We start from the raw sequence: 27,080 nt of genomic DNA, 5'->3' as shown, positions 1-27,080 counted from the left end.
GTTTAAAATCTCGTCCGTTTCCATTATGCAAATGTGAGAAGCGGAAGTTTATCATACTGGGGCTTTGTACCTAGAAAGCGGGCGTGCCAGCATGGGGGGGCTATAAAGGCTTTATTGCCACAACTTTGGGGTGATTGCTTCCCTCGCAAATGCCAGGAGCACGATTGAATTATGCAGGTCTTCCCAAACAGGTGGCAATAAAAACTTTACAGCCTCCCACACCATCACATATTTTGTTTATGCCTCTTAGATGTCTTATTTTGTTAGAGTTTTTTTTTTTTTTTGGACTCTTCTGTTACTATGGAAACGGGAATAGGTGGAGGTGGTTCCGGGATACCTGTGAAGGCAAATACACGGTCAGCCGGTTATCACCGGGGTGCTCTGATTCTGTCCTCTGTCTGAGCAGATAGCTGAGGTTCTGTGAGCAGGGGAACCAATTAGCTCTGGAGCAATCACAGCCATTCTGGAAGCCGACAGCATCCTCATAAGGAAGGAAAGGAACATGTGGGAAATGTCCATTTTCCAGATGGTGAAACAGAGGTGTAAGAGGCGTCTTTCCAGCAGCCAGATAGCAAGTCTGCCATGTAGAAGAAAAGAAAAAGAGCAAAAGGAATGTATCTTCTGGATGCCCATTGGTCCCTGGTCCTTCTGGAGCTTCAAAACCAAAATTAGTGGTTTATTTTTGGTAACCTGAGGTCAGGCTGCAGTGACATCTGCTGGCAAAAGTGGAACTGGCCAAAGCAGATTTTTCTGTTGCTGGCGGCTGCCGGACCGGGATATGGTGGTCCACCTATAGTGGGGCTTGTGGATGGCATGGTGGGCAAAGAGGGTTGCACAGCCCTCCTGAGCGTGAGATGGAAGATAGGCCCAGCCGGCAGGCAGTGGGAGTAAGGGCACGGAAGGGCCAGACTCCAGTGGTCCCAGATACCCTCTCTATTGCAGGAGGTCCGATTCGCTGATGAGTGAGAGGAAATCTCTCAGGTGGATCTCCTGGTTCCTGTTGCCAGCAAGAAGAGGTTTTCTGGTTTGGGTCCCCTGTTCTGCTCCTTCCTTATGGACGAAGGGATGAGGAAGGAAGGTAGGAGCGTTAGGAAGCATCTGAGAGACTCCCACTGAAGCCATCAGCGACCACAGAAAGGAGGGGCCCCTGCAGAGGAGATTTTCCTCGGGGTGCCTCTGTGTAGACGATGGGGTCCACTCATTGCAATGGGGAAGTTGGTCTGAGAGGTTATTGGCAATGGGGAGGAAGACCTGCGCTTCACAAAGTCCTTGTAAACTTGAATGAGCCCCTTACTGCCTTGAGCCTGGGTTTCCCGATTTAAGGAAGTCAAAATGTAGTTTTTCTCCTAGGCCCTTCCCTCAGGGATGTGTCAGAAGTCAAAGTGTGGTAAGCATCAATGTTTGTAGAATTTTACACTCAGCTAAGGACTGCCATGTGCTCCTGTCCTGCCAAACCCATTGCCCAGAGAGCTCCTCTTCGAGGATGTCTCCCCGCTGGGAGACTCCGCCCAAACATCCTGGAGTCCTCTGAGCCAGTGCTACTCAAAGAGTGGTCTGCAGACCACGGCCAATTCGGGAAGGATTTGTTCCCCGTAAGCGACAAGATAAGTACAGAACCTGAGAAGAAGTATTTAGCAACTCAACAATACGACAGCGTAATTTTACATTGGTCGAATCCGAATACTTTGGGCTTTTTAAATTTCATTTTCCCCCCAGTAATTCATTTTTATCATGTTTTACCAAAGGTTTGTCCGTGACAGATTGGGAAAGAAAATACAAAACAACTGGTCCGTCACCACAGGCAGTTGGAGAAGCACTGCTCTGTGGGGTCCCACGGCCACCCTCCGACAGCATCCTCCAGCGGGGAGATCGTAGGAGGGTGCGCGGAGCTGCCTTCTCAGTAAATTACATTATGAATTACCGACAGAGAGCCTTCCTCCGCAAGGCGGCCATGCTGGCGATGGCTTGTGTAGGACATCCATCTGGCTATTGGTGCTGACTCTCAGGCTTCTCTGCTCTCTCAGCCTTATCGAGCCACGCCTGCCTCCCGGGGGCCCCCTGGGACTCCTCTCCCCAATCTTCTCACTCTTTGAAAGTGCAAGAAAGGAGCCCTTTTCCCCGCCTCCTTTTCTTTTCGTCCTAAGTGAACCTGAGCGCATCGCAGAAGCTATCGAACAGGCAAATGAGATTTCATGATCTAGTTCATTAGGCTGTGAATCCCTGGGCCCTACCATCCGCAGAGATGCTGCTGCTGCTTGTGTCTCCGTGGGGACACACTCTCTGCACTATACCCATTAGAGCGGTCCGGGCCCCCCCAGGTGCCCCACCCTGCGCTGCCTCATTTAAGCCCTGGGAGCTGCCTTCCCATTTCTCTGGGCTGAAAAATGGCCCGGGGATAAGTTGGCTGGGTAGGGGTGGGGTTCTTCCGAGTTTGGGCAAATGATCTCTCTTCGCCGCACTCTTATCTGCACAGTGCGTATAATAGGCACGTAATGCAACTTATGCTGTTAGGAATACTTCCTAGGACCACAGTAAGAGCCCCCAAAATATTAGTTATTACCATCTGTATTATTGTTTTCTAATTTTTCATTTTGTGGTCTTAGGAAATTCAACCTGGAGCTTCCGTTTTCTTGTCTGTAATACGGGGATTACAAGGATCTCCTTCATACACTTGTCGTGAGGATTAAGCGAAATGATGCTCGGGGTCAGGAGAACACCCACGTGACAGCCCCAGCATTTACCCTCCCCCTCCCACTCAAAAAGTTGATCACTTCAGACTTTTTCGGTCCTGTCTTTCCAGATTGCCCTTCTCTGGGAGGGGCACCTTCCTCTGTGCTCCCCTGCTCCCATCCCAACCCAGTGACTCACGCTAGTGGGCTGGCATGAGGGCATTTTAATGGTCCAGGCAAGAGGGATGCGTTCTTGCGGGGCAGGATGGCAAGGGAGAGTGTGCCTGTGGGTGACTGCATATGGGTGGGCCCCTGCTCCCCTACGTGACCCAAGCTGGAAGGCCCACCATGCTGTTCTTTCCTTGGGGTGCCGTCAGGCATTTTAGTAAATGCGGGCGGGTCACGGGACACCAGCAATCAGCTGCTAAGGACACATCATCTGACCCCCTCCATGATTCAGCTTTTGGTTTCTTCAGTTTTTTTTTTCAACTGACCTCACCTTCAAGATTGCCTAGAGCCAGTTTATTTTTAAAGTACATGGGCAGTCGCTTTTACTTTATGTTACTAATTTTATAAATTATGTTTTTGCTTTCTTTCTTTTTCCTGGCAGAACATCCCCCGCAATCTTTCACCTTAGCCAGCCTGCCCGGGTGATTCAAACATTTTAAAATAATGAAATAAATACGATCCTGAGGAAGAGAAGCAATAAATCAAGCCATTATATTAATTATTGTCATGATTGGGGTTCTCTCGAGCTGAAAGGCAATATAGATGACACATATTTTAACACCTATTTAATGTCAAACTTAGTGCTTTTAAATCTGCTCTACATTTTATTTGACGCTTTCCTCTGAAAAGTTGCCCATGCCACTGATAATTCTAGAAAACCCGGTTGAGAACTATCTACCAGCCGCCAAATGCCAAGCTCACAGCGGGATACCAGCTGGTATGTGCCCCATGGTGTGCTAGAGGCTGGTGGCAAGTGGCTACTGCTTAGGCGCCACCCCCATGCCCCAGCACACATTGCTGCTACTGCCTTTTTTTCCGTAAAGCTTGGATGCTTTTGGCCACATCCTGGGTATTCCAGGTACTAGGCCTGCAACACAAATTATCTTCAGACTTAGTGGCCTAAAACAACCATTAATTATGCTCTCAGATTTTGTGGGTCAGGAAGTCAGAGAGAACACAGCGGAGATGACTTGTCTCTGCTTCATGATGTCTGGAGTCTCAGCTGGAAGACTCAAAGGCTGAAGGCTGGAATCATCTAGAAGCTCGTGCACTCACATGTCTGGTGGTTGATGCTGGCTGTCAGCAGAGACCTTAGCTGGCTGTGGCCTCTCAGTGTGGCCTGGGCTTCCTCACAGCATGGTGGCTGGGTTCCAAAGACCAGTGTCCCTAGAGAGGGCCAGGTGGAAGCTGTATCTTTTTCAGGACCTAGCCTTGCAAGTCACATAGCATCACTTCTGCTGGACACTATTGGTGAGGGCAGTCATGGGACGTAGACGCCACCTCTGATGGGAAGTGCAAATTGCTGGAAGATCACGTGAGACCATAGTCCAGGCATCTTTTGAAAATATCATCGGCCGTACTGGGGCTGTCCTCAGTGAGGTCCTGTCCTCTCCTCTGGTTGGGACATGTTGGTCAGGGTCTTCCGGCTGGAAGGAACAGAGACTTGAATGATTGCCTCAATAACAGTCTACAGTGGTAGAAACATGGATCTCGACCACATGGCCAGACTTAAGGGAACTACCAGAATGACCGTTTGCAAACTCAATGAGGATTAGAGCTCTTCCCTGCTGTCTTGGTCAGTTCAGGCTGCTATAACAAAGTGCCGTAGACTAGGTGGCTTATAAACAACAGACATTTATTTCTCGTAGTGCTGTGGGCCGGAAGTCTGAGATCAGGATACCAGCACGGTCAGGTTTTGGTGAGAGCCCTCTTGTAGGTTCCAGACAGCCATCTTCTCGCTGTGTCCTCCCATGGTGGAGAGAGGGCAAGCTAAGTCTCTGGCCTCTTCTTGTAAGGGCACTGACCCCATTCAAGAGGGCTCCACCCTCATGACCTAACCACCTCCCAAAAAGGTTCCACCTCCTAAGACCTTCACGTTGGAGATTAGATGTCGACATACGAATTTAGGGGGGATACAAACATTCCATGCATAACACCTGCTTAAAATATTTTTGATGCTGTTCTTTAGCCTTAGGGAAAATGCAAGCTTCTCAGTGGGGCTTGCAAGGCCTCCATCTCCAACGCTCCCTTTTGCCACTCGCTCTCCTCTCACCCTGAGCACCACTTTGCACCTCAAACTCACCATGCCTTCTCTCACCTGTGGGCTTTGAACAAAACATCACCTCCACAAATGGTGCATCAACTCAGAACACCTCTCCACTGACTCTTTCCCTTGCCTAGATGTCCCCTTCTCGGGCTCTGATGGATCCAGCTCCTCGGAGATCCTGAAATTAGCCATTATTCCCCAAGAGCATCCCCCAGGCCAGAATGGCTGGGCCCAGAAGAGGTTTCCAGCCTCAGCCACAGGCTGAGTCGAACCAGCCCATCTTCCATGGCTTCCTAGAACAGTGTTGTCCAATAGAAATATAAGGTGAGTCACAAATTTGAGCCATGTAGGTAATTTAAAATTTCCTAGTAGCCATGTTAAAAAGAGTAAAAAGAAAGAGGGGACATTAAGCCTTTTAAATCTTTAACCCAATAGATCCAAAATATTTTCCACTCCTTTTTTCACACCCAGTCTTTGAAATCTGGTGTGTATTTTACATTTACAGCACATCTCCGTTAGGACTAGCCTTATTTCAAATGCTCCATAGCCACACATGGCTACTGGCTATGGTATTGGATGGTGGAGATAAATGACATTTCCATCATCACAGAAAGTTCTATTGGACAGCTCTGGTCTAGAGTATTTTTGCCATATGTGAAAGATGTAAGGAATATAATTCCAGATGTACTGAGTTTCATGTACCAGAGTTATCCTTAAAAACTTGAATGTAAATAGAATCTTGTGGAATTAAATGAAACCAAAGCCAACTAAAAAAATTTAATTGGAAAGAAATTCCAACTTAACAGAAATTTTGCAAGAATGATCATGGTACAGAGAAAAGCCATATGCCCTTTATCCACTTTCACCAATTTTTAACATTTTATATTTTACCCCATCGGCTTTTTCTTTGCATACCCTCTCTCTGTATCTATTTATCTATCTACACACGCACACATCGTTTTTTTTCTATACCACTTGAGGGTAGGTTGCATACATCATGGGCCTTTACTCTGAAATACGTCAGTATTTCCTAAGACTAAGGATATTTTCTTATATAACCACAGTACGGTTACCAACAGTATAGTTACCAACTTCAGTAAATTTATCAACACAATATTTTTATCTAAGCTATCATTCAGATTCCCATTTTGTCAATTGCCCCAATAATGTTTCTAAAAGCATTTCCCCCTCCAGTATAGAATTTAGTCTAGGATCAGACATCGCATTTAGTTGACATGTCTCTTCCTTCTCCTATGTGGAATATTTCCAGGCCAATTATTTATTTATTTGTTTCTTTGGGGGCTTTTTTGGTGAGGAAGGTTGGCCCTGAGCTAACATCTGTGCCACTCTTCCTCTGGGATGCCACCACAGCATGGCTCAGTGAGCTGTGTGTAGGTCCGTGCCCAGGATCCGAACTCGAAAATTCGGGTTCAGAGCGCGGGAACTCAACCTCTATTCCATGGGGCCGGCCCCTCCAGGTCAATGATTTTAAAGTGAAGAATTCTTTATGAAGTGAGTCTCCTCTTCCTCCTGCCTCCATCTTATTTATTTTGTAAGTTTGGGTTTTCAACATATTGGGTTTTCTTAAAAGTAGAAAGCTACTGTTCTAGAAAAGTGGATATAAGACAAGAGGCTCCACCAAAGCCCGAAGCTGCCCTTTCCAGTTTAGGGTGAGGCTTCAAACTCCAGTTCTGAGAAGGGACCTCATGAATCCAGCCCTTCGTAATCTGGGAGACTGTCCCCCGAGTGGATCACCTGTCTGAGGAATCGAGTCACACTCTCTTGTGTTTCACCAGCCACGGGGGCTGTGGGGCTGGCCAGTTCACCCTCTCGCCTTTCCTTGCCATCTTGGGGACTTTCATGCACGCCGGTGAGCCCACCAGGAAGGCAGGCAGTGGCTGGCTGGAAAGCTGCCTTTCCCACTCTGCGATTCAAAACCCGGCTCCTCTACAAATTCGCATAACCTCGCCTGACTGTCTCGATTGCAAAACCAGGCTAGATTCCCCTAAACTCCCTGGAGACCCACACAAGGCCTCTCGTTTGCTCAGTTATAGCAATAGACAGATCACAATGGAAGGAAACACTAAATTAACTGTGACAGTCATTAATACGACCTGCTCGGTGGCAGCGACTGCGTTGGGGAATCGCACATCGGATGGCTATAATATACCGGTGATGGGGCTGCCCCCATTGGCTCCTCGACGGGCCTTGAACTTGCTGGAAAAGACCAGGCCTGCACACAGGGCCCCGTAGCCATGGCAACGGGCTCTCGCTCAGCAAAACACGTAAAGATGATTCATTTTGTTTTCCTTTCCTTTCTTTCCACCCAAATTTTCATGCGGGTTGGAATCTATTTTTAATTTTTTTCCTTGGAGGAGAGGCTATTTTTAGTTTTGTTACCTCCCTCCTGGGGGCTGGCCAGGCCTCCATTTGAATGACCACGGGAGGTGGCCCACACCAGGCCTGAAGTCCTGGATCTTTTCTGGGTTTTTCTGGTGTGGGGGAGGGGGCGGAAAGGCACGGTCTGGGATGGAAATGGTGCAGGAGTGGCCTTGGTCTAGGGCTGGGACCTCACGTCTTGGGATTGCCCTTAAACTCTTCCCCCCACTGGTCTCGCCAGCTCCCCACTGCAGGAAGAAGTGTCCCCATCATATTGTCTCCAGTTCTCGTATGAGTTTGCCTTCAGAAAATCAAACTCTTTTCTGGTGTGACAGAGTGCTTTCATGTCCATTTTCTTATTTGATCTTTGAGGTAGCTAGGGGTGATGGAAACCCCATGTGTCCACCCATATCGGGGGCCCTCCTTCCTGGCATAGTGCCAGATGCTATTTCTCCACCTCCTGGCATCTGGGTGGGCGTAGGAGTGGTTCTGTCCAATGGAGAGAGGGCAGAAGTGACGTGCACACTGCCACTTCCAGACCTGGTCCCTAGATCCTCCCTTGTCACCCTGCCCCTGTCTGTCTTTGCTCGACGTCAGCCAGTGGAGTGAGGAGACCCCTGTGAGGACTGGAGGCCCTCTGGGGACGGCGGAACCACGCCACCAGAGGCTCCAAACCCATCAGGCTGTGAAGCTGGATGGGAAAAAATCACCTCTTTATTTCTGCTAACTTTCTAATGAGATTTAGCATTTCCTTCAATTATGAACGTAGGCCACAAACCACGGTGGCATTAGCGGTACCTGAGACCTGTCTCCAGTGGAAATCACAGACATTTCATATCATATTACTATTGTTACGCATACCTCAAAATATCATTTTCACTTATCACTTCTTTGAAATTGCAACAGTTATTAGACCAGCCACTCTATCTTATTAATTACTGCGTTAATAAAGAAGCATATATATTACAATATCACAATTATGTTTTTTTATTTTGATAACTACATTTCAACGTAATTGCTTTTCTTTGTAATTTTATTTTTATTTTATGCATTTACAAACCTTCTTCTGAGAAGCAGCCCATAGACTTCATCAGACTGCCAAAGGAGTCCACAGCCCCAAGGGACAGAAATCCCGCCACTGTGGCCCTCAATCGCCACATGCAACTATGGTGTGAGTGACAAACCTTTCACCAGGCGATGTCAGGAACATTTAGAGAATGTTTGTTAAAGCAGCTAGTGTTCCTTACTCTGACTGCTACAGTAGGACAGGGATGGCATATCACCAAATTGTATAGATGGAGAACTGAAGTTCACTTGTGGCAGGTGGCTTGCCCAGTGTCACACATTCCTAAAAATGACACTGAGATTCAAATCTTGAGGACAACTCTTGTCCTCCTGACCTCAGTCAGGGCTCTTTAAGATGCCCCACCTTGGCATCTTTTCCGTAGCTCCACCTCAGAATGCTTCTGTGTAGAGGTGATGTGGTAAGAGACCTTCTTCTTCAGCCTATGTGTTTGTTGGCTTTTCCTGTCTGTGAGAAAAGCTTGATGAACAAAGCTCTAGAACTTTCCATGGTGATAGGAATGTTCTGTCTGCCCTGTTCAATATGGCAGCCACTAGCCACATGTGGCTACTTAGCACTTGAAATCGCCTACGGGGACTGAGGAACTAAATTTTAAATTTTATTTCACTTTAATTAATTTAAATAACTACATATTCGTGACTACTGTACTGGACAGTTTAGCTCTAGAGGAGCATTTCCTAACCTTTAGTGGGCATCAGAATCATGCGGAGGGCGGGTTAACGCACGGAGGCCCCGGCCCCACCCGCAGGCAGAGTGTCCACTTCAGTAGGTCTGGGGTGGGCCTGCTCATCTGCCTTTCTAACTGGGTCCCAGCTGCTGCTGCTGCCACTGGTCCATTCTCAACCTCAACACTGCTGCCATTGGAGGTCGCATAAATATTTGTTGGGGGTGCTGTCCTCGCATTGTAGGTTGTTTAAAAGCACCCTGGCCCCTACCTATTTGATGCCAGTAGCACCCCAACACCTCCCTCTCCAGTTGTGACAACGAAGAATGTCTCCAGACGTGGCCAATGTCCCCTGGGGAGCAAAACCACCCCCACCAAGTCAAGGACCACTGATCTACACATACATAAAGAACTTTTTTTTTTGATATCACAGTTTGAACATATTACATTAAAAAAACCTTATCTTGAATTTAAATGTGAACTTCATTTCTTCTTACTTCTGCTCTAAAAGTGCCCCAGACTTATGATGTTTCAACAACACACCAGACCAAGGGATTTTTTTTTCCACTAAAAATAATCGGTGTGTCTATGGCTGGGTGTTCACTGGGTCCTAAATGCTCATGCCTCCCTCCTGTGCCGGCCACTGCCCTTCGCTGCCCCCACTTTCCCTCCTCTTCCCCTCCCCTCCTCTGTTTTCTCCCCCATTGTCTTCCCCCTTTCCTTCTTTTGTCTCCCTTTGCGTCTTCCAGACTCTTCCCTACTTCCGTGCTGGGCTTCCGGTCCCCGTCTTTCTCTCTTCTGTCTATCTCTCTCCTCTTCCCTCCTTACCCCTGGCCTCTCGGCCTCGCTCCCTGCTTCCCCTCCTCTGGCACATCCTCCCTCTCCCCGCAGCACAGACTCTTGCTTTTCCAGCCCTCTGTGCTGTTTATTCTCCATCGCTGTTGTCTCTGCCAGCTCTGGCTGTGTTTCCCGCTTTCTTCCTTTTATCTCCAGTCTGTGTTTGTCTTGGGCTGGCCAAGTTTGGCCTCTGGCCCCAGACAGTCTCGGCTCTGGCTCTGTGCCCGCTCCCTGCCCCCTGCAACCCCCAGCTCCCTCACAGAGAGCATCGCCCCCCACCCAGTACCACTAAGTGTGATACGGATTTGGAAGATTTTAGACGTATAGATAAGAAAAGTGAACGGGATAGACTTTCTCAGCCCGATGCCAGAATCATGTTATGCCACCGATCAGGAGAGGGCCAAAGATTTAGTTAGTGCTTCTTTTAAATTAAGCTTTTAGAAATAGTTGTCATCATTGCGGTTGCAGATGGTAGGGAACAATCTATGTCGGGACAACCGCACGTGGCTTGGCATTTGTCCTATGGAGAAGTCAAACATGTCAGAGGCTGACATTCTCATATGGAGGTGACATTAAACAAACAAGGTGGCAGGGAACTCTTTAAATCACCTGCAATATTGCGAGCAGTCAATCAATAGCTCTGACAAGCCGGGGCCACACACCTGCCCGTGACCATCGGGTTTTGCTCCTCACAGAAACACATTTGACCGGAGCCACGCTGCTAATTTGGGGCACTAAGTCTCTCTGCTCTGACTTTTCCTCACCGTTAGCGAATTTTTAAGAAATGACCTTTGCAAAGACCCAGGCTGAAGACTATTTCTACCAACCACTAAGTAGGTGGGATTACTTAGAAATATCGGATTGTTGACTAATACTTTCTGTCTTCAGACGCCTGTTTGGGCTGGTGTCTGAGGCACTACCTCACACATGGAGTGTCCCACTCTATTTAAATCCTTATTTATGGATGTAAAGACAGGGGCTGGAGGAGCCCAAGTGAGGTTGGCTCCCAAAGGGAAAGTACGCGGCTATGGTCAATTCCCAGAGCAAGATGCAAGGTCGACCGCGCTTCATTCCAAGGCAAGAGACAGCCCTTCAAACCCAAGTGCTCCTGGGAGAGAGGGTGGGACTTGGGCTTCAGGGCATGCTAAGTTGTAGATCACACATTTGAGAGAGTCATTCAGTCACCCTCAGCCAGGTTTTGATTGAGGAAGGAAGACCTGCGTGAGGGCTCTGGCTGACCAGGGTGGGGAGTGATGGCGGCGGGGAGAATGTCACACAGCAGATGGTGGGAGAGGAGCTTGAACAAAACCAGGGTCCTCTCTGGTGCGAATACAGACCCAGGAAAACCGCAAGAGCCGCTCCCCGACATGTACCCAGGTGTGGTGAGTAGCACTCTGCTTTCATCATCGAAACTGAGAACATAAACCTCAGATGCAGTGCTGGGGAGGGGTGGTGCTGAGGAGCTGAAACAGCCCAAGACGGGGCCAGGGAGGCGTGCTGGGGCGCAGAGACAGGAAGCCAGAGACCAGCAGGGAGAGTGACGGGGGCGTGAACAGTTTAGTGAGGGCAGCAGTGAGACAAAGGTTTTGTGGGCCAGGTGGTGGTCCCTTAAAGTATTGCAAGGTTGGAAGGACCCTCAGAGGTCTCTCTATTGTTGAGTGTCTTCCACAGCCATCCCACCAAGGGGTCCTGCCTCTAATTGAATATCACCAGCAAAAAGGAACAGAAGACTTTTGAAAACTCATTCTAGTCCCAGACAACTCTGGTAATGGGATCTACCTTTGTAATTTCTCTCAACAGGTCTTAGGACTCCAAGTGTTATAAAGAGTAAATCCGAGCCCTCTTTCCTTTGGCAGCTTTTCACATATTTGCCAATCATGTCTGTGTTCCCCATGAGTCTCCTCTTTTTCAGCATAAATATTATCAGTGTCATCAACTGCTCCGTATATCCTGCGGCCTTGTGACCCTTCATGGTTCTCACTGCTCTCCTTTGGATGCATTCTAGTTTGTCAGTGTCTCTCGTCAAGCATGACTCTCAGAACTGCACACAGTTCTTGTTTCAGTTAGCTAGTGCTGCGTAACAACCAGTCACAAAAATCCCAGCAGCGTGCAACAGTAAGCATTTATTTAGCTCATGAGTCTCTGGATGGGCTGGGGCCCAGCTCATCTAGGCTGGGCTTGGTTAGGCAATCCTGCTGATCTTGACTGGGCTTGCTTACATTTCTGGGGGCAGCTTATCTAGGCTGGGCTTGCCTGGGGCTCTTCAGTCTGTATCGTATGTCTCTTGTCTCCAGTGAGGACCAGCAGGCTTGCCCGGGAATGTTCTTCTCATGGAGATGGCAGATGCATAAGAGAGCAAGTCCAATTGTACAAATGTTTTTCAAAGATTTGGTCATGTCAAGCCTGCTAACCAAACAAATTACATGGCCAAACCTGAAGCCAAGGGAGGTAGGAAAATCTGGGTTTTTTGTGGGAGGAACTTTAAAGTGACATGGCAAAGGGCATCGACAATGTAAAGGCTGAAGAATTGGGGCCATTAATACAACCTTCTGTAGATTTGATCTGATCAGATCAGAGCAGAGCAGAGCTAGATTATTCCCTCTCATTTTCTGGACACCATGTTTCTATCACTTCAACCTAAGGTTTAATGACCTTTCCAGGTAACCATACCGATGGCTTACACTGAACTGGCTGTCAAGTAGGAACTGAAAGTTTTCTTACATACTTGCCAAGCTCTGGACCCGTGCCATGGATCTTTTGGACCCAAATGAGGGACATTATATTTTTTCCTATCAAATTTTTATCTTGATGGAATCAGGGCTCCAAAATATTTAAATTTAGGATGGAATCCGTACCCCCTCTTTTCTCAAGTCTCGTAATATCTGAAGATTTCATCATGGTGTCACCAGGGTTCTTATTGGTGTCAATGATAGCAATGCTGAATTGACTTATTAAAGATGACTAGATCCCTATGTCTCACTGTCACAGACTGTCCTCTGGGTAGCCAGTGGTCCATTATTCTGCATTCCTTGGGTCTGGTATTTTAAGCATTATAAATTCATCTAATTTAATCATCATCCAGCCCCCATTTCTCTATCTTGTCCCAGGGATGTGAAGAGACTTTGTGGAATGCCTGTTGTGATTACATAAAAGACAAGTAGGATTTAGAGAGGAGACGGGATGGTGCCATTCCAGTCTGAGGGAGCAGAAGGAGCAAGATGTCCAGACAGGAGTGAGTGGGTACAGAGGTGGGCAGAGTCTTTAGATAGGCACGGGAAGCTCATGAAGGGCCACGGGAGATGAGGCCAGAAAGGAAAGTTGGCTTCATGTTATGAGAGCTCTTGGATACCAGGATAAAGATTTTGGAATTCTTCCCATGGGCACTGGTTTCAAAAACTTTCACAGAGTACAGTGGCTCCTTAGATGTGTCTGAGGGATTCCCTTGCCTTGGGGACTGCGGCAAAGACTGCTTGTCCCCAAGCATTTGTTCTCATCTTCTTTCTCAGTTATAGTAGCCCTGATTTTTAGCAGGGTTCCCCAGAATAAAGACTACATTTTCCAGCTTCCTTTGCATCTAGGTGTAGTCATGTGACCATGTTTTAGCCAATAGGGTTTAAGTAGAAGTGGTGTGTGTAACTTCCAGGAAGTGTTCTTCAAGGATGAGGTGCAAACCTCTTTCTCCCTTCCAGCTGGCTAGATGCACATCTTCGAGTCTGAAGTGACATTGGAAGCCATTCATGGCAGAGTAATAAAATAGAAATAACGTGAGTCCCTGACCACATGGACCGCCGTACCAGTCGTGCAATGGCTGTTATGGATTTCTTTTATGTTAGCAAGAAATCAAATTCTATCTATGTATTATGTTGATTTCTCTTGTAGTCAACCCAATCCTAACCAATACAGACGACAGGAGACCAAGTAAAGAGCTCCTTGTCGTTCTGTTTTATATTTTGGGGTTTTGCTAAGGAGAAAGGACCACAGTGGTGTGCAATGGAGATCCACAGATGGTGTCTGAAGTGGAGAGAGGCACAATAGCAACCATGCTTACAATAACACCAACAAGAAGGGCAAATCTGGCCGTGCGTACAAAGGAGACTCAATGGTGGGATGAGACCATTTGGCTCCTGACTGTCTCTGTGCATGCTGGGAAGGCAGCCATGGTGTGAGTGACCGAGAACGACAGATATCCCCCCTCCACCATCAAACTGGTTGCACTTGGATTTCTGGGCATGAGGAGCTCTGCCGTACTGCTCTTGTCTCCCTGCCCCACTCCTGAGTCCCCTCTCCACTCTGGCCATCTGGTCTCCAGCTTCCTGCTAGATGGGTCATTACCCAAGTTACAAGAGGCTAGATTCTCCCTGGAGTACAAGGATGCTATCTGCACAAGCGTTCTTCTTGAAGCAATTGCCAAACATGCCCAACATGTTAGTAATCAGAATGACTTTTATTTCCATTGCTTATCATCACAATGAATATTAGTAAATATCTGTTTATCTCCCAGGAATTAACAAATGGCCCCTCTCCCAAGCCTAACAGTGGATGGGGGATTAGGGAATGAGAGAATTTCAGTACAAATTTCACAATCACTGAGTTAGGTGTATAGCCTTTTTTATGTCTATGAAATCGAACTGAAAGTGGTCTGGCCCTCTGTTCTAGCAGATTGCAGACAACTTGACCTAGGCCTCCACATAAACAGAGTCACTTAGAGATTTTTTAACTCCAACTTCCAATGTTTCCAAGCTCTGGTGGGCTGACAATTGTCTTGACATGGGAGTGAGGCTTCTGACATGAGGCTGGTTTCTGTCCTGCCCTGGTTGTTGGCTAGAGTGCAGGCTCTGTGGATATTTGGTGATTAGCATCCACTCTACCGCCTGTGCATGGAAAACGCCTGTATCTTCTCTGCACCCAGCTCGCATGGTGCGTGCAGTCCCCCAGCAGCTACTTTGTCTGGCTGTGGATCCCCTCCAGACCTTCCCGGCCCCCTCTCAGTCACTCTGGTCCAAGCTGAGCTGTGAGCACCACTCTGAGATCCTTCTCATTTCAAGCCCCAAGATCTGCTACCAACACACGCACTCTACCCCTTGGGCACTGTTTTGGCTCCACCTAGGGCTTCTCTGAAAGGCTCCTTTGCTCAGGGATTCAGCCAAAATCATCGGCCCTTTCCCCTCGCATGCCTCTTGTCCTGGACCCAGGGATCAGCCAGGCTTAGTTGGGGAAAAGTTAGGAGGCCCCTTCTGATGGTGGACTCACCAGCATCTAAGCTCAAATCTCTTCGCCTCCAAATCTCTCCCCTGACCAGCTGACCTAGCCTTGCTCTACTCTGAGGCCCGAACACGCCCTCTTTCCTGCTCTGTTGTTTGCAGCTCCAGTGTCTGTTCCGCGCCCCTTAGGTTCGGATTCTCTTGGCACGCAGAAACCTTTGCTCTCTCAAGAGCTCTGTGCTTGTCATTGAAAGCCTTGCCTTTCAAACTTTGGCCTCCACTCTGAATTTTCTAAAAATCTATGCCGAAACTCAAATGGCTTCTTTGTATTCTCACCCCTCCCCACGCCCCACACCATGAATGCCACTGACATCATGCACCAAAGGCTTGTAGAGGCAAGAGGAAAAATGCAGGAAAGAAAATTCCGCTATTACTTCAAGATATTATACCATCACAATGGGTTTCTTTTCTAAGTATCAGCCGAATGACCAAATCTCAAAAGAAAAGGGCTTGTGTGTGCTGTTTCTAGGTAATGTCTGTGTGTTTATTGTACCCCTTTCTCTGTGGACATCATCAGGAAGAATCTGCTAGAACATTCCGGTGTTTTGCTGCCTTTCCTGTTTCTAATGTGTACACCATCCATGATTGCTAACATAAACTGAAGCACAGCCCAGAGCCAGAACTCCAGCTAGCTCTGGACTAGCTCTGTATAACAGACCACATTCTTATTCCTACTTCGTAGATAACACTTGAAGAATTCGAAACATTTAGGGTGAGGGTGAGATATTGGTTCACCTAAATTTTTGTTTAAATGAGGTCCTGCTTCTTCTCCACTCCCCGCATCCCCTGGCCCAAAACACGTGTGGTAGATTGCAAAAGTGGCCGTAAATTCTTCCCCTCCCATCAAGAGGTAGAGACACTTTCTCCACCCCTTGATTCTGACCTTGGCCATGTGCTTTGCTTTGGCCAATGACATCTCAGCAAACATGACACAGTAGAGACACTGAGGCTCATCTTCTCATGTTCTTGGGGGCCCCTGCCACCACGTGAATGAACCCCGGGCTAGCCTGCTGGATGACGGGAGACCTGTGGCCCAGTCCCCTCTGCGACCTCAGCTGACCTGGCAGCTGACCACAGACGTGTGAGTGAGCCTGCCCGAGATCAGCAGAACTGCTGGCCAAGCCCAGCCCAAATTGCCAGTCCACTGATTCGGAGCTAAATCAATGGTGACCGTTTTAAGTTACTGAGTTATGGGGTAGTTTGTTACTCAGAAAAAGCTAACAGCTATAGGATACTAAAACTAACTGAACGTTTGGTGAATTGGCATTATGTAGTTTGGGGGTTATAGACTGGACATCAATTCTTTCCAAACAGAACTCTAGATTTAAAAGACAGAGGCTGAATTCATACCGAGTCCAGGATATACCTTATTTATTTTTTAAGAAAGCTAATCTACATATTACTATGTTTAAAATGCAAATGCCAGACTAGGATGCTAAGTATGATTCCATTAGATTAACCAAATTTATGCTGCATGTATACTTGTATATACATGGAAAATTCTAGAAGAACACTGAAGAAACTGTTAATAGAGGATATCTCTGGGCCTGAGACTAGAGGCAGGATAGGGGTAAGAAGAACTTTTATTTGTCATTTAGCTCAAGTTTGAAATTTTTACCGTGATCTCCTGTTAATTTTCTAATTAAAAAAATACTAAAATTAAAAAAATAAAGTCCATCACCAAATGGTTCAAGAGTACCAGCCTGAACATCACTGCCCGCAGGAAGATGACCAATAGTTCCTGCACTGAGCTTATAAGAAGGGCCTGTGCGAGCTGTGTAGCAAGAGGGGGCTGCTAAAGAGTGGAGCGCCCCAGAGGAGAGGGCTGGAGGGGAGAGAATGCGAATGGAAAACAGCCCACTTGACATTGGACTGCTTCTCGCCTGTACAGGAGGGGGCTCTGGTAATCATATCGGGGATGAGAAGCCAGCTGCTAAACTAGTACTGCGATTGTTTCAAATAAACCTCCTCACACGGCAAAAAAAAAAAAAAAAAAAAAAAAAAAAAAAAAAAAGACTACCAGCCTAGTTGAAGGAACTGTGCTGTTTCTTTCATTCGTGCTTTTTTTTTTCTTAAAAGCTCAGTGTCCAAAATACATCCCATGACTTCAGGATTTTCATCAGCGTAGGCGCCAGTGAATTGAGTTTTTAATCTGGTAAGCATTTGTTGCACGTCAAAAATACCGGCTGTAAAGAAAGAAAATGCTTATTTATTTAGTTTTGTATTAATTCCCCACCTACTTCCAAGAAATATTTGCAACTTCTAAGGTAACGCATTAATTAAACGCTGCTAAGGCAGAATTTCTGGCCAAATAAATGACCTTGTATTACCATAGTGCTACATTTGCAAATTGGAAAAATAAAGCACCACAAGATCTGACTTCATCGCGAGCTCCTAGCTCAGACCCACTGAGCAAAGTTTGGATCAAGACCAGGATTGAGGTGTCTGAACTGGGAGATGGGGATCTTTAACCAGGATGAAAAAGACCCAGCCCTGGGTAGCTGGCATTTAGCTGCTATTCCCAGACACGTGGTTACCAGGGTCTGAGAAGCCAGACCGCGGGCTGCAGAGTCGCGTCTTTGCTTTGAGTCCCAGGATCCATGAAACCAATGCAGTAAAGAGCTCATGGGAAACTCTGACTCTGAGCTCCCGTGGCCCTCTCCAGTCCTCCTGGGGTCCGGCTAGCCACATGATCGTACGGCATCTAAAGATCATGTCATCAGCCCGCCTGTAACACACTCGCTGCAAAGAGGCAGTGGGAAACGGACCCTCAGCTCAGGCTGTGGAAGAATTCCAGGCTCAGGGTTCGTAGTGGATTTCTCACATACGATGCATGATGTGGTGAGCATCGTGGTTTAAGGCACGGTCACAGTGGGCTGGAGGTATTGAGGCAACACTTCTCATAAGGACAGAAAAGAATTACATTGTAGTGAGATGTGTTGATCGGAGTTAACGGGAAATGGAAGGAGTGAGGACAAGGGAGAAATCCCTTGTATAATTACTTCAAGCAAGTGATTGAAAAGGACGTTGGGAACAGTCCTATTGCCTTAGAAATTCATACACCTGTGTACAGAGTATGAGAACAAACCCAACAAATTTGAGATGTTAACAGAAGGCCTCATAGGTGGTCTTAGCCAAAGCTTTTTGGTTGGGTGGAACATAAGCCTACTTACATTGGCTCAATTAAAGAGATCTTCATGAAAAAGACATAGGGGCATCTTATGGGACAAGGAACAGTGGTTGGGGAGCCGGCATTGCAAGCAAACCAGTAGGATCCAAGGCTGCTGACCTGGGGGCCACACATACTCTCATTTCTCTGCTTATCTTCCCCATTCTCCTCCGCGCCTTTGCAGATGGGTTTTCCTGTTTACCCATCAGCACGGAGGCAGCTGAGAAAGACTGCTCCATCCCACTTCTGCCGAGCGTCACCATCCAAGCAATCATACTGAGGGATTGCAGCTTCTGCATCTCTTGGTTCAAGTTTTCGGAGACTCTGACATCGCTGTGTGCTTCCTGAAGCCGGGAGACTCACGCCTGGTTGGAGTAGATGCTGGCAGAGTAGATGTGCTGCCCATAGCCTTCACCATTTCAGAGCACACCAGCTGCGTTTCCAACAGCCAGCCCTGATGTCTCTTGGTCTGGGGGTTTCTCTGGCCTGGGTGCCACTGTGCCTTGACAGGCGTGGCTGGCTAGAAGTGCTGGGTATGAATGCCTAGCGACTGATGAGAGTTAGCGTGTAAACACCTTGATTCCTTTGCTCCTTTGGTGGGATAACTTCAAGGCTTGTCTTCTGGACTATTCTCCAGTGAGACTGAGCTCCATCTGCTCACAGTGGTAACTTGCTTGACAGGGCACCCTGTATTGGCTGCTTCCCTGTCTCAATTCTCCACTCCACTCCTGGTGCATCTGAGAATCACCTCCCAAATGAACTACTTGCACATGAATCCTTGCCTTGGAGTCTGCTTCAGGGGGAACCCACACTAAAATACTGGTCCAATTAGGCGTGGCCAAAGTCACTTGAGCAGGAGGGTCAAGTTCCCTCAGAAGTGGGAAGCGGAACTGTGGGTAGGGCAGACATAGGAAGGTTGACCTTGTTAAAAAGAAACCTTTAGAAGGAGAAGTGAAGCATCCGCACATGATAAGAAGATTTACACCCACGTGGAAATCCACAATCCTGAGGGTGGGGCTGTGTTGGAAACCATGTGGGTGGAGATCAAAGGCAAGGGGAACAGAAGTCATATTGTTGTAGGAGCATATTACAGGCTGCCAGACCAGATGTGGGAAACTGATGATGGGTTCCTGACTGAGACCACACAACTGGCCTGGAGTCAAGACACCCACTGATGGGGGACACCACCAGCTGGACAGCTGCTCAGAGTCCCTATCAGCTGAAAGCAGAGCATCAAACAAACTCTTGTTGCTGACAGTTTCACCTCCTGGGAGACTGAGCAACGGACAAGAAGGATTGCTACTCTTGAGTTCATTGCAACCAAGAAGAAGCAACTGTTTGGTGAGGGAGCAGGATGGGACCCTGGTGAGTCAGAAGGTGAGTCTGTCCTCTCAGAATGAGGGTCATGAAGAGTGGGCTGTTCAGACTTCAAAAGGCTTGGAGCAGTAGTTCTCAGGCTCGAGGGCCATACGCCTCATCAAGGGCTGCTACGGAACCCCCGGGCTCTGCCTTCAACATTCTGACTGGGTCTGTTGGGAGCGGGGCCAGGGATCTCAGCCGTTCTTTTTGCAATGGAGCCCCAGAGGGCACTTTGAGGAATAATGCTTTAGAGAAAACAGAGGTAGGAACTCACAGCTTGAGACGTTATAGAGACCATCCAGAAGGCTGGAAGAACGCAATAATGGAATTCCAAGTTAACCACCATCAAAGAGCCCAGGGAGGAAGAAATGATGAACCCGATGAACTGTTGCTGCTATGCAAGGGGCCGTGATGACCACGAGTTTTAAAATCATGCATAAGAGCTGGCATATAGCCAATGATGAACATAAAAACACTTGCAAAGAGCCGTACTAATGGTGTCAGGAAGGCTAAAGAGTGAACTGAGGCTTAAGCAACACCGGGGCATCCAAAAGGGCTTTGTGTGTGTGTGTGAGAAAGATTGGCCCTGAGCTAACAACTGTGCCAATCTTCCTTTATCTTTTATGTGGAATGCTGCCACAACGTGGCTTGATGAGCGGTGCTAGGTCCATGCCCAGGATCCGAACCTGTGAACTCTGGGCCACCGAAGTGGAGCACGTGAATTTTACTACGCCACCGGGCCAGCCCCTAAAAGGGCTTTTAAAGTGAAATCCTGAGTAGGAGGGTGTCTGCTCACTGCTTGGGGGTCCGATGAGCTGATGGTCACCTGTGACAGAGGAACTGGCTCCCACTCTTGTTTTGTTTCAGCCCTCTGGGCATCATAAGATTCCATTATTAGCCACCTCTCTGAGCAGATATTACCTCATTTAATCCTCACAACAACCCTGCACGGGAGGCATTCCTTGTCCTAGTCGGCTTTCTTCTATTTGCAAGTGGGAGGAATCCAGCTCGAACCAACTTAGACAGAAACAGAATTTACTGGCCCAGGACCTGAGAAGCAGAGTGATGGAGCTGGTGAGAGGCATGGGTGGATCTAGGGCCACAAATGATAGGGGCCAGCTTCTTTCTCATTCTGTCTCTCTCTTCATGGTGTGGACCTCCCTTTCCTCTGGCGGACAGACTTGCTACATATGGTGGGGAACATGGCGGCAGCCAGTGTCTGCTTTACATGTTTCCAGCTCCATGGCCCTCAGGCAATGGGCCCTTCCCGCTAGCTCCCGTTGGAACAATCCCAGAGAAGGCTCTGATTGGCTTACTTGGGTCAGTCCTGTTCCTAAGTGGGCAGGTGAATGGGATACTCTGATTGGCTAGGCCTGTGTCACGTGCCCCATGGCTAAGTAATGGCTGGGCGGGGCCTGTTATCAGAAGAAGGGAATTAGGTTTGGAGAGTCTTGGTTAATCTCAAACAATAACTACCACATTCCTACTCCCATTTTACAGATGTGGAAACTGAGGCTGAGAGAGAGAAATGAAGTTGCCTAGATGATAGACGTGGTATGTTGTGGAGCCAGAATTCGACCCTGACACTGCTGCTTCTTCCAAACAGAGGTGTCTCTTATCTACTTGTACAAGATTAGAGAAAGAGGACAGAGACCAGAACTTGTTTTCTGGAAGGGAGTCATAGAAGAAGCTGCTTATGGCCCAGGATCCCTTTCTGAGGCTGTTGCACCCAACCTCTACTTGCCGCTAAGTGTTGGCTGCTGACAACTCGTGGCCGCCCCTTCTCCTGACAATTGCCCTCAGCAGGATGGGAGCCCCCCGCTAGGAAATGTCTGGAAGGTCCTCCCACCCTGAAGTGGCCAGCAGCCAATGACTGACTGATATTGAGGTAGAAACCCCACTCCCTTGCCTCAAGGTGGGCAAGTCTTGGATCCTGTCCCACTCCAGAGCTCCCTGCAGGATCCAGCTGAGGCAAGACTTCAGCTGAGCCCACAGCCCGGTCAGTGTCTTCCCCTCCCCTCTCTTGCTTCTCTTACTCTTCTACAGGTTCTTCCTGAGAGCCCTTCCTCGTTCACTCACCTGCGTAAACTCCTGTATCAGCTTCTGCTTCAAGGGGACCCAACCCAAGACAGGTATTAAAAGTCACAGTTCGGATCACAAGCTGGCTGTCAATCCATCGATGCAGGGGCGGGAGCAGGAACCACGGTATGGAGCCGACTGTTCGAGAAATCAGGGTGCTGAGAAGAGGCAGGAGGGGAAAGAGGGGACGAGACGGGTGCTGAAGGCATCTAGTTAAATTCTGGCAAAATATACACAACATAAAATCAACCATTTTTAAGTGTTCAGGTCAGTGGCGTTAAGTGCATTCACATTGTACAGCCATTGCCACCATCCATCTCCAGAACTTTGTCACTGTCCCAAACTGAACTCTGTACCTATTACACACTGACTCCCCACTGCCCCTCCCCCCAGCCCCTGGAACCACCATTCCGCTTTCTGTCTCTCTGAATTTGGTTACTCTGGGGACCTCATATAAGTGGAATCATACACTATTTGTCCTTTTGTGACTGGCTTATTTCGCTTAGCATAATGTCCTCAGGGTTCATTCAGGCTGTCACCCGTGTCAGTCCTTCATTCCTTTCTAAGGCTGAATGATGTTGTCTTGTATGGCTATAGCTCATTTTGTTTATCCATTCATTCAGAGATGGACACTTGGCCGGGTTCCACCTTTGGGCTATTGTGAGTAATGCTGCTATGAACATCGATGTACAGATATCTACTCAAGCCCCTGCTTTTAATTCTTTTGGATAAATACCCAAAAATGGAATTTGCTGGATCCTACAGTAATTCTATGTTTAATTTTTGGAGGAGCCTCCATACTGGTTTCCACAGTGGCAGCATCATTTGACCTTCCCACCAGCAGTGTATGAGGGTTCCAGTTTCTCCACATCCTCCAAATACTTGTTATTTTCTGTTTTTTTTTTTTTTTTTTCCCAAGGAAGATTAGCCAGGAGCTAACATCTGCCAATCATCCTCTTTTTTTCCTGAGGAAGACTGGCCTGAGCTAACATCCGTGCCCATCCTCCTCCACTCTATACATGGGACGCCTACCACAGTGTGGCTTGCCATGCGGTGCCATGTCCGCACCTGGGATCCGAACCAGTGAACCCCGGGCCACCGAATCGGAATGTGCACACTTAACCACTGCAACACTGGGCTGGCCCCTGGGGTGTTTTTTGATAATAGCCATTCTAATGGTGTGAAGTGGAGGCATTTTGGAAGGCAGAAGCCTGAGAAGCTTCCCCGTATCTCCAGGATAGCTGCTGGGATGGCGGGGCCAGGCGCGGCACTGCCACTAAGAGCAGCCTGATGGTGGCCAAGTGGAGGGCCCTGGGCCCACCTCTGCCTTCGCCGCGGCTGTCAAGGCTGCATGGGTGAGGTGCTTCCTTGTCCCGGTTGTTTCAACTTTCCTTGCTCTTTCTCTAAATCCCTCTGCCCATGGGTGCGGACAGAATGCCACTGGACTGGGGAGGTGGACGATTTTCGTGACAGATTGCTCTATCCTCGCTCAGACGCAGCTCTGCGCTCTGGCATGGGGCCAGCTGGTCAGTTCTCTCTTCCCCAGGGCCGATGCTCTCCAGGGAGAACCCAGACACCCAGGGGCCAGTTCTCCAACCTCCTGGGGCTGCTCAGGCAGGGAGAGCCCCAGCGTGACCCCAGCCAAACTCAGCGTGATTTCTTTTCACCTGTTGTTCTTGGTCTTAGCTTGGGTTCCCCTGAAAGCAGACCTGAAATGAGAATTCCAGTGCAAGTAGTTTCTTTGGGAGGTGAGTCCAGGAAGCACAGTGAGAGGAAGTGAGACAAGGAAGGAGGGAAGGCCAATGGAGGGTGCTTCGTTGGGCTTGTGTCCACTATGCGCACCATGGCGCGGTCCCACAGGGTGCCTTCTCAGAGACGTCTGGAATACGGCTCCATACTGTCCCATCAGAGAGGTGAGGGAGCCGGGCGTTTCTCCACCAACTCCTGGCCCTCATTGTTTGAGGGCTGATCTGGAAGGTCCTAACCCCTGGCACTCCCAGCCTGCCCAGACCTGGGGCGAGCGTGCTGCTGCAGCCAGAGATTGCCCTTAGGCAGAGGGATAGACAAAGCAGCTGGTGTGTGACCCCCGGGGTAGGCTGAGGGGATCCAGGCAAGGCGCTGACAGCATCTATGACATTTTCCTTGACATTAAAGGGTGTTGAGGAAGGTGTTGACGTCACCCTAGAGGAAGGTGGTAAGGTCAGGATGGCGGGTGCCGCCCTCTGCTTGGACCTGGTGAACTATTTCAGACTCTCGTTTCGTTTCCAGTAACATTTACTGAGTCCCCACTTCATGCCAGGCGCTGGGCTGGGAGTTTTCCTGTGCAGAATCAGATTTGACCCTCATGACAATCTTGTGAAAGAAGGTATTATGAGCTGCAATTTTGCGGATGAGGAAAAGATTGAGAGAGATTAAGAAGATTCCAGAGGGTCACTCAGGCCCAGTTCTGCCTGTCTTAGTGAGTCTTGCACTCTGCCACTCCCCCGGCAAACTCACCCTACCGCCTCTGAGAATGGCTCAGGACTGAGAGGGCTGGAAAGTGCTGCTGGCTGATAGATCCTGCACCCCCAAACCCAGATGCACCGGGGTAGACAGGCAGTGCTGGGTGTGGTCCAAAGGACACTGCCCTTGGGCAATAAAGTGGTGTAGCCGCTATGGAAAACAGTATGGAGGCTCCTCAAAAAATTAAAAATCGAACTAGCATGTGACCCAGCTATTCCACTCCCGGGTAATCATCCAAAGGAATGAAACCAGGATATCGAAGAGATACCTGCACCCCCATGTTCATTGCAGCATACTCACAATGGCCAAGACGTGGAAACAGCCTAAGTGTCCCCTGATGGACGAATGGATAAAGAAGCTGTGGTATATATACAATGGAATATTATTCAGCCCTGAGGAAGAAGGAAATGCTGTCATTTATGAAACGTGGATGGACTTTGAGGGCATGATGCTAAGTGAAATAAGTCAGACGGAGACAGACAAATACTGCATGGTATCCCTTACATGTGGAATCTAAAAAAAAAAAAAAAGTCAAACTCATAGAAACAGAGAGCAGGAAAGTGGTTGCCAGGGGCTGAGGTTGGGGGAAGTAGGGAGAGGTTGGTGAAAGGGTTCGAACTTTCGGCCCTGAGCTGAAGAAGGTCAGAGGCTCTGACGTAAGCATGGTGGCTGGGGTGATAACTGCGTTGTACGGTTGAGGTTTGCTGGGAGGGTGGGACTCAGATGTTCTCACCAAAAAAAAGAATTCTATGCACTTTGGACTTGACATTGCATAGACTCATAGCATAGAATTCAATGGCATGTGAGGCTCAGCGGTGCAGAACCGTCACACGGGCAGGGCCAGCTGGGCCTTAGCCAGCTCCCCTCAGAGGCACATCTACCTTGGTGGCCTGTCCACAGCCTGACGTGGCTCTGGGGTCTGTAGGCTCAGACCCTCCGTCTCACTGTGGTCAGTGCGAGGCAGCTCTGGGAGCAAGCGAGCACGAGGCTGCGGGAAGGAGCCTGAAGGTTCACGCAGTCATTACAATGAGAACCTGGTTCACTGCATGCTGCTATTAGCTGGCGCTGGCCCTGCAGGTTTGTCATGAAACCGCCTCATTGTCGGAGGCTTGCAGGCTGGCACAGACTCTGGGCAAGAGTAGGGAGTTCCAGAATTTTCGAGTTTCCCGGTCCAGGCTTGGAGCGTCCTTCCATAACCCCTGCATAAGGCTGCACCTGTGAGAGGCGAGACTGTTTGAGCCCGCCTTACGGAGGGTGGCATGTGCCTTGAACACTGCTTCCACGGGCGCTCCCAACTCCTGTTTCTGCCTCGGTTTCCCTCAGGGTTCAAACAGCAAATGGTGGGCACACTCACTTGAGATAATTTGAGGAAGGCTTATTTCAAAGGCGATGTTTACAGAGGAGTGGCTCGGAGCATCCCTAAGCCCAGAGCAACGAGAGCACCGAGTGGTTAGGAGAACCCAGTTGGATCAGGAGCCTGAGAAGAGCAGTGAGTGAGCTTTGTGAGGGGGTGCGGCCAGCCCACGGCCCTGCAGGGAGGCAGCTCAGGGAAGAAGGAAGTCACCCCACTCTCCTGCTCTCCATCACCTTCCGGGGCTTCCCATTGGCCGAACTCCCCAAAGCACACAGAAGGCATATAGGTGAGCCTGCCAGGGCCAGCGCAGGTGGGGCAGGGAGGGGAGCCATTCAGGAGGGAAAAATGCAAGGTGTCCACTGGGCCCGCCCCAGCCCACCCTCTGAGGGACACATTCTAATTTCCTAACACTAAATCAGGCTGCTGCCAAGCCTAGCTAGCCAGGGCATTCTACTCCTTCAAGGTGACTTTGCTCTGACACATTCATGTTGATGGCCTTGTTTACTTCTCAGGGGCAAACTTATTTCCCTTATTTTAAGCTCTGGGGTGAGGAGTCACTTTCTGGCCCAAGTAACAGGCTGGATAGATAAGGCTTAACAAGGGGGCCTTTGAAAAGGCCTGGAGAGCATCAAGTGAGTCAAGGGCGGAATCAGGTGAGGCTGTGAGCAACTAGAATCCCTTCTTCTGTGGCTGCTGTGGGCTTTTTACTGTTTATTTTGATTGTTTTAGTCTGGGGAGAAAATTGTGTGATCTCTTCCTCTCCCCACCTCACCTCTCCCCTTCCTCCCCTCCCCTCCCCTCCCCTCCCCTCCCCACCTCTCCCTCCTCTCCCCTTTCCTCCCCCTCCCCTCCCTCCCTCCTTCCTTTTCTCTCTCCTACCCACCATTTATTAAGAATTTCAAACATATACAAAAGTAGACAAAGATAATAACCCCCCACGTACCCATTATCCAGCTACAACAATTATGAACTCATGCCAATTTGGTTTCATTTCTATCCCCCGCCCCCCACTGGACTGTTCTGAAGCAAATCCCAACTCCACTATGGCTTACATGTAAATATTTCATCAGTATCTCTAAAAGATACAGGCTCTTTTCCTAATGGAACCATATCATCATCACATCGAAAATTTAGTAATTATCTGTTCATATTATCAAATATCCAGCCAGTGTTCAAATATTTAACTGTCTCATAGACCTCATGTTTTAAAGTTTCTTTGGATCAGGAGTCAAGAAAGTTCTACACTTTGCGATTGTTGATTTGTCTTTTAAATCTCTTCCTCGTAGGTTTCTCTTCTCTCTCTCTCTCTCTCTCTCTCTCTCGCTCTTTGTCTCAAGATGACTTGTTGAAGGACCTGGCCCCATGCCACCCGGAGTCCCCCAGAGTGTGGGTGTGTCAGAGTGCGCCTCTGGGGTAGAGTGTAACTTGCTCCTCCCGCCCGTGGACGG

General features: G+C 48.6%; 1 long non-coding RNA gene across 1 annotated transcript; it reads left to right on the top strand.

Annotated features, from left to right (window-relative positions):
- Positions 1 to 19,448: 19,448 nt before the first annotated feature.
- Positions 19,449 to 24,808, top strand: LOC139080953 (uncharacterized). The gene is made up of 3 exons (XR_011535846.1): positions 19,449 to 19,715; positions 21,198 to 21,251; positions 21,744 to 24,808. It is a non-coding gene; the product is annotated as an uncharacterized lncRNA (long non-coding RNA).
- The last annotated feature ends 2,272 nt before the right edge of the window (positions 24,809 to 27,080 follow it).

This window comes from Equus przewalskii, chromosome X, assembly GCF_037783145.1.
Source record: "Equus przewalskii isolate Varuska chromosome X, EquPr2, whole genome shotgun sequence".
NCBI classification, from domain to species: domain Eukaryota; kingdom Metazoa; phylum Chordata; class Mammalia; order Perissodactyla; family Equidae; genus Equus; species Equus przewalskii.
The sequence above is the reverse complement of the archived record's forward strand: the minus strand, read 5'-3'. Positions and strand labels throughout refer to the sequence as shown.